The sequence below is a fragment of the Quercus lobata genome, chromosome 8, assembly GCF_001633185.2.
Source record: "Quercus lobata isolate SW786 chromosome 8, ValleyOak3.0 Primary Assembly, whole genome shotgun sequence".
Taxonomy (NCBI): domain Eukaryota; kingdom Viridiplantae; phylum Streptophyta; class Magnoliopsida; order Fagales; family Fagaceae; genus Quercus; species Quercus lobata.
In genome coordinates this window covers 60,799,823-60,807,011 of record NC_044911.1, presented here as the reverse complement: position 1 = coordinate 60,807,011, position 7,189 = coordinate 60,799,823, and positions in this window count along the sequence as shown.

The following is a 7,189-nucleotide window of genomic DNA, read 5'->3' as shown; positions in this document are numbered from 1 at the left end:
TAAACTGAACAGTAAAATAAGTTGGCAAAAAATAATTTAGCCAAACAAACACTTGAATTGTAGTTTGGTACTTCCTGTCCACTAAGAAATGTATTCTTATTTCTCAAAAAAAAAAAGAAAAAAAAAAAAGAAATGTCCACCAAAAAAAGATATTATTTATATCTAATTAAAGTCTTAGAAATAGATAATACTAAAAAGGACATAGTAGCTTTGATCTAAAGGTCCTTTAACATAGTTTGAAATTTTCTTATTTGTTAGTGATCTTTTAAGTGTGTAAACACTTTGTAATATCTTGTTGATATAATTATTTCATCTTTAGTTATCCTTGAACATAGGTCGAAGATTCAACCATGTAAATCTTTGGTGTTCTTCTCTTGTGTGGTTGAATTTATTTATAGTTTCTTCGTGCCTATTATGTTTAAGTCCATATTAGCTTTTACAATCAATCTTGTGTGAGAGTGTTTCTGGAAATTTTCACGCAACAAACCAAAAAGAGATACAATCACGATCACAAAGAAGACAAGAACACTTGAAAAAACTCTTGGGTGTCACAATTTCCACCATTCTCGGTGCCCCTTGGGTGGAAACACTAAGAGAAATTGTTCAAGTAAACTTGTGGTTAGGCTCTTTGAAATTAAATCCTAACAATATCGTAGAGTTGGAGTAGTTGTTGACCCTACACATCACAGCTTCCCCATAAACCACCTTGCTAGAAAACCAAATCATTGAGTTTTATTAAAATAGAAATTGATTGTGAATTTTGCACCAACTTTTGAAAGAACACAGAGCTTTCCCATAGATCTCAACCTCCTCAATAAGACTTCAATACCATGGAAATAACATCTGAAAGGTGCGTGCTTGACACCGAAGCACCAAAAATCTTGTCACTTTTACTGCACCTTTTATGGGTCAATGACCATTTGGAATTCTCTCCGTGGTGATATTTTTATTTAATCAACAAAAGAGAAAGCAAAAGGAGTGAAGACGATCCATGGAATATCTTGTCTAAAGTAAATAGCCATACCAGCACTTATCTCTAAGTAACCAATCATATTAGTTTGTAGTTGTAGTTCTCTAATAGGATCATTTCATAAGAAAGTTCCAGTTAATTTCAAAGCAAATTGACAAGATTCCAAACCGTGTAAAAAGAAAAGGAAAGATTCCAAACGGGACTCAAGGGAAAAGGATTTTTTTGAGAAGACTTTGTCCTAATCATTCATACTTCATAGCTCCTATGGATTTGGATAAGATTCAATCCCATGTGCAATTAACCCCTCCCGACCCACAAACATTTTTACCATTTTTATTTTTTAACTTTTACTTTTTTTACTTCTTTTTATTTAAGGGCTGAGATTGAAAGCTATTTTTTTTCAAGTTTTAATCTCTTGATAGCTATTGTATCAGGTGCAAGTATTGCACATAATCTCAATCAATGCCTAAAGCCTAAGGGCTAAGATTAAAAGCTATTTTTTTTCAAATTTTAATCTCTTGATAGCTATTGTATTAGGTGCAAGTATTGCACCTACTCTCAATCAATGTTGAGGAATCAATGCCTAAAGCCTAGATAGGAAAGAATTTTGGGTATCTATTATACTATGGGTTAAGAATTTTGTGTCTAAATCATATTAGGTTGATAGGTTCAGTGTAGTGATGCACTGGACCTAAGTCAAATCCTTATACTATATATTACTACATTTGTTCTTAAAATATTAAATACTAAATAAAGTCAATAAAGTTTAGAAAAACCCTTAAAAACAAAAATGTTTAGAAGAATGGGCTTTTTTTTTTCTTTTTTTTTTTTTGGAGAAAAGTTAGAAGCAAGTTACCTATGCCTTTCAAACAGTTCGTCCTTTTTTTGATGAATTCAAACAGTTCATCCTAATCCTATACTGTTTTGAACCAAGTTGATTGATTTTTCAGATTTTACCATTTGAAGTTTTGAAATATGAATTTTATCATTTGAAGTTATATTTTGTTGCATCAGTAGCCCTTATATTTTCCGTTAAGTGACACATAAACTTGCTACGTGTGTTTAGTTCATCCAATAAAATGATTAAATATCATTTTTGTTTTTTAGACTACAAAAATGACATGACATTATTTTATTAGACAAACTAAACATGTGTGACAAGTTTATGCAACATTTAACAGAAAATATGGACAATAAGGCTGCAATTACAAACAGAATATAACTTCAGAAAATAAAATTCAAATTCTAAAACTTTAAAGCATAGAATCTAAATATTTCTAAACTTTTGGGTATAATTAGCACTTTGTCCTTAATTTTTTGAAGTACATTGGTAAAAGCATGTATTATTGTAGTGACACTGACATGCATCAGATTCCAGCAACCGGGCTCAAAGTCAAAGCAGAGTAAAATTTCACGAAGAGGCCTTCGATGAGAACCACCAGGTACGGGCCATCAACATCTTTCCCTTCGCCTTTATATCAGATTTACAATCAATATTTGGGGTTCTGGAGCTCTGGGGACCCAAAACTTAAATTTGTTTACACTGACTTTCTTCAGTAATTAAAGCCATTTGATCATAGTCTAAGGTTCTAACCTCTTCCCATAATGTTAGAACCTAAAAAAAAAAAAAAAAAAAAAAGTCCACCATTCTATACACTTTATACTACACCATTATTGTGCTTTGTGAACTACTACAACGGTTGAAGAGTAAAATTTTTCTTGTACTAGAAGTAGTAGTGCAGCATTTAGTATTTTAGACAATAGGCAGTACGTGACTTGTAGTGCAGCATTAGCATTGGTGGGGTTTGGTGAACTATCATAATTGGGATCATCTAGAAAGAATGATCTATTTCTGTACTTGACTGTATCAAATTTTCAGAAAGGCCAAAAATTTTGCAGTGTAAATATATCTTATTTTGACAATTCAGTCGTTGAAAAATGTTGTAACATTGTCAAAAGTTGGAGAATACTTCTCAGACCCTCGGATAGAAGCTTGAAAAATAATAATAAATAAAACCTTCGGATGGAAACCTTTCTTTTCATATTGGGGACAAAAAAATTATTACAATGTTTTACAGGCTAAAATGGCCAATTAGTTGGCCAAAATATTTGGCGATCATCTTCCAATGTTTTGGAAATATATATGGATGTACCACTTTTATGAAACTCAAGTTCTATAAAAAATAGCACGATAAATTTGGAAGTTATTTTTTCAAAAAATTCAAATTACACAACAAACTCAAGTTCTATAAAAGTGGTACATCCATATATATTTCCAAAACATTGGAAGATGATCGCCAAATATTTTGGCCAACTAATTGGCCATTTTAGCCTGTAAAACATTGTAATAATTTTTTTGTCCCCAATATGAAAAGAAAGGTTTCCATCCGAAGGTTTTATTTATTATTATTTTTCAAGCTTCTATCCGAGGGTCTGAGAAGTATTCTCCAACTTTTGACAATGTTACAACATTTTTCAACGACTGAATTGTCAAAATAAGATATATTTACACTGCAAAATTTTTGGCCTTTCTGAAAATTTGATACAGTCAAGTACAGAAATAGATCATTCTTTCTAGATGATCCCAATTATGATAGTTCACCAAACCCCACCAATGCTAATGCTGCACTACAAGTCACGTACTGCCTATTGTCTAAAATACTAAATGCTGCACTACTACTTCTAGTACAAGAAAAATTTTACTCTTCAACCGTTGTAGTAGTTCACAAAGCACAATAATGGTGTAGTATAAAGTGTATAGAATGGTGGACTTTTTTTTTTTTTTTTTTTTTTAGGTTCTAACATTATGGGAAGAGGTTAGAACCTTAGACTATGATCAAATGGCTTTAATTACTGAAGAAAGTCAGTGTAAACAAATTTAAGTTTTGGGTCCCCAGAGCTCCAGAACCCCAAATATTGATTGTAAATCTGATATAAAGGCGAAGGGAAAGATGTTGATGGCCCGTACCTGGTGGTTCTCATCGAAGGCCTCTTCGTGAAATTTTACTCTGCTTTGACTTTGAGCCCGGTTGCTGGAATCTGATGCATGTCAGTGTCACTACAATAATACATGCTTTTACCAATGTACTTCAAAAAATTAAGGACAAAGTGCTAATTATACCCAAAAGTTTAGAAATATTTAGATTCTATGCTTTAAAGTTTTAGAATTTGAATTTTATTTTCTGAAGTTATATTCTGTTTGTAATTGCAGCCTTATTGTCCATATTTTCTGTTAAATGTTGCATAAACTTGTCACACATGTTTAGTTTGTCTAATAAAATAATGTCATGTCATTTTTGTAGTCTAAAAAACAAAAATGATATTTAATCATTTTATTGGATGAACTAAACACACGTAGCAAGTTTATGTGTCACTTAACGGAAAATATAAGGGCTACTGATGCAACAAAATATAACTTCAAATGATAAAATTCATATTTCAAAACTTCAAATGGTAAAATCTGAAAAATCAATCAACTTGGTTCAAAACAGTATAGGATTAGGATGAACTGTTTGAATTCATCAAAAAAAGGACGAACTGTTTGAAAGGCATAGGTAACTTGCTTCTAACTTTTCTCCAAAAAAAAAAAAAGAAAAAAAAAAGCCCATTCTTCTAAACATTTTTGTTTTTAAGGGTTTTTCTAAACTTTATTGACTTTATTTAGTATTTAATATTTTAAGAACAAATGTAGTAATATATAGTATAAGGATTTGACTTAGGTCCAGTGCATCACTACACTGAACCTATCAACCTAATATGATTTAGACACAAAATTCTTAACCCATAGTATAATAGATACCCAAAATTCTTTCCTATCTAGGCTTTAGGCATTGATTCCTCAACATTGATTGAGAGTAGGTGCAATACTTGCACCTAATACAATAGCTATCAAGAGATTAAAATTTGAAAAAAAATAGCTTTTAATCTTAGCCCTTAGGCTTTAGGCATTGATTGAGATTATGTGCAATACTTGCACCTGATACAATAGCTATCAAGAGATTAAAACTTGAAAAAAAATAGCTTTCAATCTCAGCCCTTAAATAAAAAGAAGTAAAAAAAGTAAAAGTTAAAAAATAAAAATGGTAAAAATGTTTGTGGGTCGGGAGGGGTTAATTGCACATGGGATTGAATCTTATCCAAATCCATAGGAGCTATGAAGTATGAATGATTAGGACAAAGTCTTCTCAAAAAAATCCTTTTCCCTTGAGTCCCGTTTGGAATCTTTCCTTTTCTTTTTACACGGTTTGGAATCTTGTCAATTTGCTTTGAAATTAACTGGAACTTTCTTATGAAATGATCCTATTAGAGAACTACAACTACAAACTAATATGATTGGTTACTTAGAGATAAGTGCTGGTATGGCTATTTACTTTAGACAAGATATTCCATGGATCGTCTTCACTCCTTTTGCTTTCTCTTTTGTTGATTAAATAAAAATATCACCACGGAGAGAATTCCAAATGGTCATTGACCCATAAAAGGTGCAGTAAAAGTGACAAGATTTTTGGTGCTTCGGTGTCAAGCACGCACCTTTCAGATGTTATTTCCATGGTATTGAAGTCTTATTGAGGAGGTTGAGATCTATGGGAAAGCTCTGTGTTCTTTCAAAAGTTGGTGCAAAATTCACAATCAATTTCTATTTTAATAAAACTCAATGATTTGGTTTTCTAGCAAGGTGGTTTATGGGGAAGCTGTGATGTGTAGGGTCAACAACTACTCCAACTCTACGATATTGTTAGGATTTAATTTCAAAGAGCCTAACCACAAGTTTACTTGAACAATTTCTCTTAGTGTTTCCACCCAAGGGGCACCGAGAATGGTGGAAATTGTGACACCCAAGAGTTTTTTCAAGTGTTCTTGTCTTCTTTGTGATCGTGATTGTATCTCTTTTTGGTTTGTTGCGTGAAAATTTCCAGAAACACTCTCACACAAGATTGATTGTAAAAGCTAATATGGACTTAAACATAATAGGCACGAAGAAACTATAAATAAATTCAACCACACAAGAGAAGAACACCAAAGATTTACATGGTTGAATCTTCGACCTATGTTCAAGGATAACTAAAGATGAAATAATTATATCAACAAGATATTACAAAGTGTTTACACACTTAAAAGATCACTAACAAATAAGAAAATTTCAAACTATGTTAAAGGACCTTTAGATCAAAGCTACTATGTCCTTTTTAGTATTATCTATTTCTAAGACTTTAATTAGATATAAATAATATCTTTTTTTGGTGGACATTTCTTTTTTTTTTTTCTTTTTTTTTTTGAGAAATAAGAATACATTTCTTAGTGGACAGGAAGTACCAAACTACAATTCAAGTGTTTGTTTGGCTAAATTATTTTTTGCCAACTTATTTTACTGTTCAGTTTATTTTTGCTATTATTTATGGGTTCCATTGCACTTTTTGATATTATTCATAGGTCCTATTGTACTATTTCAATTAACATTTACCTTTATCTACAGTACTTTCAATAAAAAATTTTTAGTTTTAGCAAAATAAGCAAATCCCTAACAGACCTCAAATAGGAATTTATCGTCCTCCTTGAGCTCCCCCATAGCCATGGAGAGAGAGAGAGAGAGAGAGATTTGAGGAGTTATGTGGCTTTCAGTTGGCTAGCTATACACTAACCAAATGTTGGGCACTTTTTGACTGGGTTAGGTATATCTGGGCCAAAAAGCCCACTAACGGAGCCTATTGCTAACTTTTGCCCCACTATTGTAGAAGGCAATATTCCCTATCCCTAAACGATATGAATGATAAAACTACATGCAGTCAAAGGTACTAATCAAATTCATGTTGTAACTAATGTGCGCAGATGAATTGAGTCGAGGGACATTATCAAATAATCCCTCAAATTGAGATTATTGACCATCCGTGCTTGAAAAGATACTCTATTAATGGAAAGGTTTGATTGCATGAATCACATGCAAAGAGTTATGGGATAGTTTATTTTCTTGATTTATTCAGCTTAAAAAGATGAGTTGAATACATAAGCTGTACTTAAAAAAAAAAAAAAAAAGAGTAAATGTTTAATTTTAAAGAGATACATAGTTTATTTTCTTGATTTATTCAGCTTAAAAAGATGAGTTGAATACATAAGCTGTACTTAAAAAAAGAAAAAAGAAAAAAGTAAATGTTTAATTTTAAAGAGATACACCCAATCTTTTTTTTTTTTTTGAGAAACCAAACCAAACCATTAATTTAATAA